This window comes from Tyto alba, unplaced genomic scaffold, assembly GCF_018691265.1.
Source record: "Tyto alba isolate M040663 unplaced genomic scaffold, T.alba_DEE_v4.0 Super-Scaffold_1, whole genome shotgun sequence".
NCBI classification, from domain to species: domain Eukaryota; kingdom Metazoa; phylum Chordata; class Aves; order Strigiformes; family Tytonidae; genus Tyto; species Tyto alba.
Genome location: NW_024881261.1, coordinates 32,948,839 through 32,961,042, shown reverse-complemented (window position 1 = coordinate 32,961,042; position 12,204 = coordinate 32,948,839).

The following is a 12,204-nucleotide window of genomic DNA, read 5'->3' as shown; positions in this document are numbered from 1 at the left end:
CCTGCTTTGACCATGGGACTGGGCTTAGTGACCTTCCACCTTAATTCAGTCTATGATTCTGTTTTCTTCTTATGTGAAATATACTGAGGGCTTCTTTGGAATTTACACTTCAAAGCATTGTATGTTCTTACTCTATAAACAGTCCAGACCACAATTTTCTAGATTACTTATAAGGGTGCTATGTGGAACTTTGTTAAAGGCTTATCTTACTACTATCATACACTACATCTGCCAGGTGAAGCAATGTCCTATTTGTGACAAATTTGGCCATTCTTTGTCCTAATTGTTCAAAAATCACTTAGAAATAATTTGTTCTAGTATCATCTTTGATTATCTTTCTAGTCTCCCACTTTTTCCTGGTTTTGGATTTGGTGCTGCACTCGTGTATTTCTTCTGTATGTAACTTTTTCCCGAGGACTGTGATGCATGGTAGATGATTTGGAAAATATATCCCCTCTACTGTGAAAGCTGGAGCTGCTTCTTTTCTCTTGTTCTGCATAATGCTTTGATTCCTATAGATAGGGGGCATGGGGGTAGAGTTAGGTTTTGCATGAAAGCACTGTTTATTGTGTAATGGAAGCAGCAACTAGTTTTGCCCCTGAAGCTACGTGTTACCATCAGCTGATATCAAGTAAATAGTCGTCATTAAGGTTGACCACATTGAGCTTGGTTTTCTGCTGAGCAATTTTCTGACAGCAGAAGAGACAGATCTACTTTCCAAAATGCTAAACTGGAGACTGCTGGGATGACTGTCTTTCTGGATTTAGTTGGTGTAGGTGAGTACATTAAAAAAAAAAGTTACCAGAAAACCAGTGGAAATAAGCAGTCAATTTAGATGTATTTACGGTAGGAATCAAGCACCTAACTTATTTTTGTGCTCCATGGAACTATGTTTTTTCACTTGCTGCCTTGTCCTATGGTTTAGTGTTTCTGCAAAGCTGTGAACAATATTGAGATTAAAGCCAACTTGCTTTACAAGCATTGTTTGGACTAGTGACTGACTGACTACCAGTCACAAGTCACTGTGGACCGTACAGGATGTATAAAGTACAGATAACTTCGAAAATGTGTTTTCACATGTAACAGTCTGCCTGTGTTCTGAGTGAATGCCATAGGGTTTGAATTGGTGCATTCAGAGTAGTTTCAGGTATGCAGGTATGTCTTCTATAGCAACCTGAGGGCCTCTGAGAGGCTTGGATGGCTTCAAGGTACTGGCTTGCTGCACTGTGTCATGACTACAAAAATATGTAGCAACATTTTGCTTCTCTGGATGCTTATTGCACTTCCATATGCAGTTATAATATGGAGCTATGCATGGATGAAATGCAGGGTAATTAAGCAGTCTTTTATTCCTTTTTTGTCCTAGTATGTGCACTTTTAAATGAGATGAATCACTAACTTGACTTGGTTAACCCTAGGGGAAGGCCTTTTAATTATTAACTTAAATAGTTGTGGGAGTTTTGCACATTTTGCTCTAAGAATGTTACGTATTTTATACTAAAATGAACTGAGTGTGTCTTATCTGACTCTGTTGGGATATTTAAAATAAGTCTTTTAGTATCCAGTACAAAACCCCTGGCTGAGACCACTGAACCAAATTAATATTAGGGGGTGCAGCAGTGATACCAAATAACAAGAGCAGTGCCCTTCCATATGGCCATTATGTGCAAGAAAGAGCTAGTGAAGTTGGTGAAAAGCAGTACAATTTCCGAGTGTGATGTAAGAAATCAGGGCAATGGGGGCTCTAATTTCTGAGATGTAATATTGCAATACAAGGGCTTCTGCACAGATGCTGCATGGTGAATGAAGCTCACTTAACTAACCCGTACCCTTCCTGAATTAATTTTGTATAACAAACTGGATAGTGCTGGGGTGGCAAAGAGCACGTAGGTCTTGAGGTGAGAGCAGACGAAAGATGCATAAGCCTTTATATATAAAAGCAGTCCAGAAATACAGTACAACAGATAACTAATCCACTGGTGGATGTACAGTTACAGCAGTGACTCTGAACATTAATGTAGAGGAACGGACTTCTTGAGTCCCCTTTGAGAGTGTAGTCAAGAGAGTCACCTGTAATACCCTGTCCCTCAGGAGGGAGGGCGAGCAGGATTCCGATCCCTGGGGTAGGCACTCTGTGGTACTATAATATCAGTGCTTAGCTAGTACCATAAAAACCATGACCACTACTGTTCTGAAATAGCTCAAGCTGATTAATTGCACATACATTTCTTGACATTAAGATATCTAGATGATTCTAGACACTATATAAGATTATAAAGAAAGGCCATCATTCACTGTGGCGCTTAAGCCTGGCTCTGTGCATACGAGGAGGTTCACCAAAATCAATAGGCTTACTTATGTGATTGAATTCATGTGTCTGCTGAAGAGCGTTGCTGGAATCGAGTCACATACTTTAAGCTATGGCATGTGAAACAATGCGCTTCAGGGAGAAAGTACAATCCCCAACAAAATTAATAGCATGAAAAGGGGGAGATAAAAGTATGTATTTGGCTGTAGCGATGTACAAGTCTGAGAGCCTGCATTTGACAAGTGGAGCATATTGTGCAGTGGGGACTAGTGTTTTGGCAGGTGGATTGTTGCTGACTTAGAATTAGGTATTTTGATTCATGGGTCAGTCTTCTGAATGTTTTTTCCACATTTTAGCATAGGCGTATAAGGACACTTAAGAAAATCTGTTGACTACTGTTTATTCTGGTGGTGAGGAAGCATTGTCAGTTAGCTACCATTAACATTCCAGTGAAAACCCATCTTTTTGCATCATGGAGCTGATAAAACAATAGCTAATCATTGAAAAACCTCCATGTACTCATACCAGATTGAGTTTCACAAGCAACATTCCTGTGTCTTACAAATGAGCTGCCATGGCACTGTGATTCCTGAGCTATGAGAAAATGTTTTCTTTGGTTTACAGGTGGGTTAATATTGGAAATTCCTATGAGCAGTGCCAGATATTATTTGCCCTGATAAGGAACAACACTTTAGTTTTTGTCTTGTGTTTGGGAGAAATACATCAGTCATCTACACTCAGATAGCACAGAGGTAGCAAATTTCAGAATGATCTTAGATTTTTTGCATATTCCTACTGTAGTTGAAGATGACTTGAGGCAGGTACAAAATGTGATTTTTCACCTCTGTTTTTTCCTCCTTATGATACATTAATTAGATCAGAGTTGTGTTTTAACAAATATGCCTGTTTTTTTACACTAATAGCTCAGTTAATACTCTTAAAGTCAATACAATAAATGAGGGATTAGTTAAATTAGTGATTTTTCAGTTTCAGTAAAGTAAAAACTAAGCTGTTAGGAAAAGATTACATTTCTAGACTCTTAAAAACATCTTTTGTACATGCAGTTATTTTAATGTTTAGTCTGTTCTAAGTATTTGTGGATCGTTTTCCATGAATTTTGTTTACTTTGGTTGAAATGGACGTGTCTCCCTCACGATCGAGTTGTTTGGCTGGAAAACTTGAGGAAGTCGAGATGGTTCTTGGGCTTTGTGGGGCTTTTTTTCTCTCGCTTCACCAGTGGCATGATTTCTTTCGGGCTTTTTCCTCAGCATGTGACCTGTTAGGGATGTTCCTGCAGCCTTTAATCAGGCAGTGTTCCCACTAGAGCGAAGCCAGAGGTGTGTAGTGTAAGTGATTTCTGCTCTGGTAGGGATTGCACAACCTGACCCAAGGGGACCTACGTCTGAGTAGTGACTGCAGGGCTGTGTCTTATCAAAAGGCATGCATCTCAGTAACTGGCTTGCCCATGGATAATTGTCATATAGTATGTTTTGCTACCACTCATGGCTTACATCTTAGAACAGTTGCAGTAATTGGACGCTAAATACAAAGGACCTAAGCAGTGGCTTTCAGTATATTGAATTCAAATATAAATGCAGCATGAAGTGACCTGTGGACCTTTATCTTCCTTGCGAGATGAATGTGTGATTAAACCAGAATTAACCCAGAAAAATACTTAGTGAAGAACATACTGCCAGTGACCTGTATCAACACTGACAGTACAGTGAGAAAAATCTTTGACAGTTTATATAGCTCTTAAGATGTTCTAAGAAATTTTACAGTATGAATATAACATTGTTTAGCTTAGGAATGTGTTCCTCATGTTTTTTCCTTAGTGGTTCTATGCATTCTGGTTTGTTGTGAATATATAATTATTTTTCTGTCTTGCTGTCAAGTAGAATGCCTAGAGATCCTTTGGTTAAGGAATGGCATGAAAATACATTGTGTCTGCAGAGTCTGCGTCTAAGTATTCCTGTGAGTAGGAGCATGGGACCAGACTCAGTTGCTTACTCAGATGTATCGGTAATGTGCATAATATACCAGTGTTCTGACTGTTAATTGTAGCCTCATGTTTATCCAGCACTACGGGGATGTTGTCTTAAAAAGCAATCTGCAATTAATAATTTAAAAAAAATAATTGAAAGTTATTTGGTACATTTTTGTTTTCTTATGTAAGAAACATGTATTTTTTTTTTCCACTCTGACAAATGAAATAAGCTATTGCAGGAGTTTTCTGTAATTCTGGAAAGTAAATGTACCTCTAATAGTTTATGATGGCTTGAAATCAGCATTGGTAGAATGCCTAAAAATTCCTGCTTCCTGTTGAAAGCACATTCAGCACACTGGGACACATTTGTCTGGATGTGATATGTAGAAGGTCTACTTCTTTTTTTATTTACATTAAATTTTCAGTGATTCTTGTTATTTCAAACCACATACACCCACACAGTTATGGTTACTTGGAATCTGTCTTGACTGGAATATATCAGGAGTAATTGGGTTGGTATGCCATCTTTTGTTGATAATTGGAAACTCTTGGATCTGACACAAGAAGTTAACAAATTCTCTGTACTTAGCCATATGTTTTAGAAGTTCTTGCAACAGCAATTTTCAGGTCATTTGTCTAGCTGGAATTCGAGAAGAAACATATGGCTACTGCTTATGTCCTGCCTTACTGTTCTTAAGAGTATTATTTCATAAACAGAAAAGAGCTCATTAGCTGGTAAATTATTCATAGACCTATCTGGAATTGTACCAGATATGCACAGGGACTCTCGAAAGGGTCTTTTTTTAACAGCCTACATTTGGAATTGTCTGGGTAGAGATATATTTCTCTTTTCAGTAAGACAAATAAAACACTACAAAGCTGTTCATCTCAGTTAAATCAAACTGCATGGCAATTTCACGTTAAATATTTCTCATGTCTGATTAAGAATAGAAAAAAACACTTGCTAATAAAGAAATAATGGATTTAACTGTAGCTTGCATTCTGATGAGCTGCATAAAGCTATCACTTATAGTCAATTAATTAAAGTACTCATATGCATAGCAAAGATGACTGTTTTTTTAATTTAGTGGCTACATCTGCTTTAAGACTCTTCCAGATTACAGTTCCAGTGGTCCTTCATATTAATGTTGAAAGATTCTCTGGTGCCACCTAATGGTAAAATTACTCAGTTACTTTAAAGGGAGAATCAACAATGGTACCCACCACATTTATTATTGCACTTAGGTCCATCAGGATCAGTGCTGTGGCCTGAATATACATTGTGGGGAAAAAAAAAAATGGCTCCTGACCCAAATTACTTTCAGTCATAACATTTTGCTGTTAAAGGGAAAAGTACAGTAAACCCTATACTACTTCCTTTAACTGTTTAAGCTGATTTTTTTTTTTTTCTAAAGGGTTTGGATACAAGCCTGAACCAAATCAAACAGAATTTAAATCAAAGCTGCATTCTGAAAATAACCCATTATTGTGTAAAAGGCCAAATGAAAAACTCAATATGCTGTTTGCCCTTATTCTATTGGGAATAAAAAAATCCAGATAGGGATCCTAGGTTTGTGTCTAGATTTATTTTTTTTTTTCCCTCCCTGTTTTTGCCACAATGTTGCAATTTTCTGGTCCTGCATGATTTCCAGGAAGCAGAAAGATGCCACTCTGAATGTGGGAAATACAGTATGGGTGCCTGGCAATAATACCACTCATTTTGCACCATCTTCATAGCCTCTGCGAGTGTCAGAGCGGTTGTGCTACCTGCACAGTTGGTAGCTCTGCAGCGGATGCTCAGTGGGGCAGGTCGTGTGCTGGAGGGTGTGCAGGGACCCCCTGCAGCAGGGGAGGGTTGGTACCGGGCGGAAGAGGCTGCAAGCTGGAACAGATCTGGAAGCTACAATGTCTGGCGAGACACTCGGAGGGGCTCAGGTTCTTGTATAGCCTGGAAGCCATTCTCTTTACCTGCTCAAAGTAACCCTTAAGAGACATGGGTCTCTTCTTCCCTGTGTGAAGGCTGTAGGTAATTCTTTCTTGTTTCCTTCCCATGCACTTAAGATTTGGTCTTTCCATTATTTTTTTTTACTCCATTTGCTTACCTTTAAATACGCTTTAGCAGTGGGACATGACCATGCTTGCAGTTTTACTGTTGGGTGTCATTGTAAATTGATACAGCAAGGCACATACTTTTCTTGGGGAGCGGGCAGGAAATTTTCTGTTATGGGGAGGGAAAACGTAACTTCTTGCTCCAAATGAAGTAAAAGTGTGTGTTAATATTTTTCTGAAGTCTGTAGAGAAAGAAACTGTAGCGGGACAATAATAGATGTAACTCTTTATAAGAAGCTAGTGGGAGGGACAGTGTAGCCAAAGGATGTTGCAAAAGAACTCCTTAAGTGAATTATTTCTCAATCTTCTGGAAAAGAATGTTCAGTATGTTTTGACTGATCAATTCTGCTATCACACATTTTCTGAATACCTGGTTAAGATGGAATTAATAGAGTTGAGACAAATAAACAGCAATACCCTAGAGACAAGGAACAGTTTTATCCAAATAGCTGAAATACTAGGTTTGCTGCCAATTTCTGAGACTCAAAAGTCTATTAAATAATGTAATTGTCAGTTACTCTAGTCAGAACTGACTGTGCCCAACACAACGTAAGCTGAGGATTTCCACTCTCATGTCCTGTTTTAAACTATACACTTGTAGGGGTTTTGCATGTTCTGAATCACCTTCCAATTCCATCTTTGAGTTCTTTCTTCAGGAATAATGACCCTTGCAAACAAAAACTGTTTGCATGAACTGGAGTTCTGATATCACTTTTAGAGAAGTTTCATTTCAAAGTGAAACCATTTGCTTTTTAGCTGCAGAGTAGTTGTATTTGGATGTTAGAAGTGACTTTTCCTTTGTAGCTAATTAAATTCTCTTCTGGAACAAAAAATAAAACAAAACAAAAAAAAAAAAACAACCAAACACCCTTGCTTTTTTCTCCCAGGTATCCTGGGAGAAAGTAGAGCATCAGTACATGTAAATAACGTGGATAAAGTAGTTGCTGTAAAAGTAGCTTTTTTTCCTTCGCATAAACATGACTAGGGAGGAAAGTATGGGCCAAATTGTTTGCAGATGTAACTGTTGTGGTTTCATTGAGTTACGGACAGATTTTAAAAGATTTTTATCCCAATAGGAGATAATGTGCAAGCACTTCTGATGGTCTAGCCAATTTGTGGGTTCTCAGTCTGAGCTGAGAAACTGGCACTATATGCTTTTGGAAATCTGGCTTTGAGGACTGTGCCACATTACAAAACCATGGGTTTTGGCCCACTTATGAAACCAACTGCCTGAATACAAATATTTGAATTTTTTTTAGGTCAAACCAATAATAAAACTGTGTTTCCTTCTTCAAGTTGTAGATAAAGAAAGGAATCCTTCTGTGTGGGTGGGTCACTGACAGTAATGCTTAATATCGGTTCTTTCTTTGGTTGGGATTCTTCTATGTGAAAAAAGGCCAAAGAATCTTCCAAGTTTAAAACTTTCCACCATATACAGTAAGCATCCCAAGGCCTCTGGATTGTCATTGTGAGCAGACTGTTCTTGCTTTCATGATCCTTCATGAATTGGCAGCTGATAATCCACAGCCATGGCTACTGTCAAATCCAGATGCTTAAAAATCATGAAACTGGTCCCAAGTTATGACATCGAGACACTGTTAAGCTAAGTAGCTCATGCATGTAATGAATTTCTATGTATCAAGAGTGGGAAAAGGTGAAGGAAGATATTACCTCCCTAATTATAGAGGTTCAGTGGGTGAAGCATTAGGAGATGAACCTTTGACACCACTGCAGTGAATAGCAATAGTTCTGCTTGTTCCATACCACTAATCTTATTGCAGTATTGCAAGCATCCTGGAAAGACAGTGAGAGCCAGCAATGCTGTGCATGTTGTTGGTAGCTTTGTTATTTCCTGAAATTATAGGAAACTCAGCTCTGACCCATCCTCTCTCTTCAGTCTTCTTTGGACTTTTTTTCATGTCTGAAACATCTTCTGAGATGTTTTATGCCAAGCTTTTCTAGTCCCTGCTCATGGTTAACTTCTTCCAAGACATGTTCAAGGAGAGTTGAAAGCATGGATTTGTTAAGGAACCTTGTGTGTGTCTAGGTGAGTGTGTGGAGAAAGCTTTAGCTCCCTTCCTTAGCAGTGCCTAGAGCACACATTGTTCAGGGATGACTTGATATCTGTAGATACCACTGTGCAATTTCTTCATATGAAGTTGTTTGTAGCATAGATTTTATGAAAATGATGATGGTTCAGGCGGAGGCCTTACAGGTTCCCACCTTTTCATCTTGTTGTCAGTTACTTGCATGCAAAAGTGTTGAGTTTAAATAGTTTTCCAACCAGATGACACTCGTTATCAACAGCCTTGATTCCTCCTTGCCTCATTGGTGAGGCCTAGGAAATCAGTCAAGTTGCTAGCTGTGCTTCTTGGCCATTTCTGAGAGGTTGTTTTTCTGCAGTCCTGTAACTGAGACCCACTCAAATAACCAACAATAAACATTCTAGTTATTATGTCTGTGGCCTTAGAAGAGGCAGATCATGCCCTAAGCTCATAGTAGAGATGCATTTAACCTGTTTAAAGCAATCACCAGGCTCTTCATGCCTGTACAGAAAGTATGAGAGCCCACACTGGTACTTTCTATCATTAAATTAGATGCTTTTCTCAACAATGGTACCACTTCAACTCTGCTGTGGAGTACCATTTTGAGTGTTGCCAGTCTGGTTTTGACATATGCCTCCTAGAAGAAAATGAAAGCCAGAAGAGCTTTGACTATTTGCCTCAAGTCCCTGCCTGCATTTTTTTATGTAGCTGATCTGTTAGATGTGAAATCCAGGTCTTAGAGCACATTACCTTCACAGTGTGGTGTGTGTGGTTATTTTCAGAGGCCTCTTAAGGAAAGTCAGAGATTGAGGGTTTCCTTAGAGTCACGGTCTTGATACAGACAACACGCTGCACGCTGAGTTCTCCTATTTGTGTGAGTCATGAGCTACAGGAATACTAGGGACTTAGTGGGTTTATATGCTGGCACTGAATTTTGGAGACAGAAATGAATCAGTAGTGAAGCTCCATCAAGCACAATATTCTTTCTGCTGGGAAGAGAATGAAAAAGTGATTGGTATCACAGTTACTACTGTGGTGCTGGTGCCTGGAAAATGCTGCAGGAAGGGCCAGGACTGATGTATCCTACTGGCAGCCCTTATCAGGGCTCCTGCAGAGCCCTGCTGAAAATGCATGTCATTCTGGAGAAATCTCTGTCCAGGCAAAAAGGCTTCCCAAGTAGTAGGCAACTTATAAAAATGGCAGCCGGATGCAAAATGTGGATCCAGGCTGGGCCCTTCCTTTCCTTAGAGGCTTCTGACAAACTCAGATTTTACCTCCTTACTTCAGATTCTTCATGTTCCCACCCTGACCTCTGAAGATCTCTTTTTCTACTGGATTCAGCTTTCAGAGCAAATTATCATAGGAGTCTGAAACAACTCTTTTCAAACTGAGGTCCCAGGTCACTTTCCCAGAGCCTCTCTCCTGTCACTGATACCAATACCTGCAAAAAGAAACAGCACTCTGGTGCTTACCTCCTTGATCTACTCCGCTGTCAGCCAGGGGAAGGCTATCCTTGTTCAAATGATTTCATAAGCTTGAGGTAGAGGAGCAGCATTGCCCATTGCAGAGAACCTTCCTCAGAGCATAAAGTATAGGACAGGGTATACAGGTTTCCAGAGATGGCTCTTACTCCCTGTAAGCAAATCCTCAGCCTCTTGCAGAGGCCACAAGATCAGTGACCAAATTTCCCAAAGAACAAACCCCTGACCAACTGGGGTCTGCTGCCCATGTCCCAGAGTACTGGTGGGAGGTAAGTCACTGTGAAGTGTTGTGAGTCAGACAGGAAAGTTGCAGAGAACCTCCCTCAGGTCAAGGGCACTACAAGAGAAGATAGGGAGTTGTCAGGGGGTGCCTGGGATCACAACTTGCTGGGCAGATGGTGTCTGAACTAACCCTTCCCTCTTTAACCTTGTGAAATCTGTGATTGTCCTCGACACCACTGTATTATTTGGGTTTACAGGAGTTTTGGCCCCATCAGTGATGGCAGTCTTGAACATCTCAGAGGCAGTGGGAACACTGGTGTTACAGTCCTTTCAGCAAGTGCCTATCTGGTTTTGTTCCTTGGCTGTCACTTTTTATGCACTTTAATTTTAAACAAAAACCAAACAAACAAAAAACAAAAACAAACAAAGAAACAAACAAAAAAAAAAAAACAAACAAAAAACCCCACCACTCGGAACACTTGAGAGACTAAAAGAAAGCAATGTAAACTCCTTAGATTTTTCTTCTATCTGTTCTGCCTTACTAATCTTATCAGCAAGATGCTTGGCTTGTTAAATTTCCTGAAATACTTGCTTCTGATAAGCCTTATCAAGTAAGCTCTTTCTGCTTCTCATAGAGCATGACAGTGCCCTCCTGTGCTCGCGGGCCAGGCGGCAGTGTGGCATTTTAGCTGTCACCTGGGATGCTCAACCATCTCCTGGCAGTGCTGGCTGCTGGAGCGGCAGCAGCTCATGCCAGCAGCGGCTGTTAGCCCGGTATCCTCTGGGCTCCTTCTTGAGTTATATCATGTTTCTTTGCAGAAAAACGCAACGCAGGAGTCTGACGTGCTTATTGTTTGCCTCTTAGTAAATTTAGCTGCTTTTTGCAATGCTATTTCTTAATATTCCTTGGCATTTTGCCCAGGAAATACCTGTTGTTTTGCAAGAGAAGCATGTGCACCTGTCTGTGCTTTGTTATGCTGACTTCTCAATCTAGCATGTGCAGAATAGGCAAGTGGCGAGAAGCCATGCATCTTTTGTTCCCCTTCATCCCCAAAGATATAATAAACTGTTTTGTTCTGCCTCGGTTTGTTATTTTGCTGAATGAGTGCTCAGCTGCCAAGTCATTCATTTTTCTCTAAATGCCAGGGAGCTTCAATTGCTTTAACAACACCTGAAAGCCTGTGGCATTTGGGGGTCACTGGTTTGGTCTTGCTGTCAGTGCTAACATTATCTGACTTTTAAAATTAGATTTTTAAGTCTTGTGCAAAGCTGTATTCGGCCAGGATGTTTAATTGCAGTGTCCATCATTCATAATACCCAACAACTACCAGTGATGAATCGCAAAATGGGGCTGATGTGTATACATATATACAAACATATCAGCTCTGTATCTTTGAAAGCAATTAGTGAGCTGGATTTCAGTCCAGCACCTGGGGCCAAAATAGCAAGACTATTTTTAACATGCTACTTAAGCTAGAAGGAAGTCTTCTGAGTGGGAAGGCATTAGCCAGAAAACCATGCAAAGATATGGAGATGAATTAAAAAAAAATTTTTTTTGCTTAAAGCTGTGAATGCATCCCTGAATGTATTTATGGGTAGGTAGGGAACAATTTCTAAAAGACTACCAAATCCACTTTGAAGGGTATTTACAGTTGGGAAACTCATAATAACAGGGAATGAATAAATGGGCTGTTAGATACAGGAGGGAAAAGGAGTGACAAAATAGATGATTCTCAATATTAGTTAAATATTAACTCATAAATGCCATCAGTCCTTGAACCTGGTGTTGGAACCCTCTACACTGGTTTTAGGTAGCAGTATCTTTCAAAGTGTTTAACTTAAGACAATTATAATTGGTCATTTAACTTATGTTTTAAAGCTTCCAGCAATAACAGTTGTATGAAATACTGGAAAGTAATGATGAAGAGCCACTTGCTGTACTGGTTTGTGGCTTACAGGCATACACACTGGCAGACTTAGAAGCCTGATGCCTCAGTATTTCACTTTTTCAGATAACTTGCACCCCATTTCCAAATGCAAATGGTGATTTGT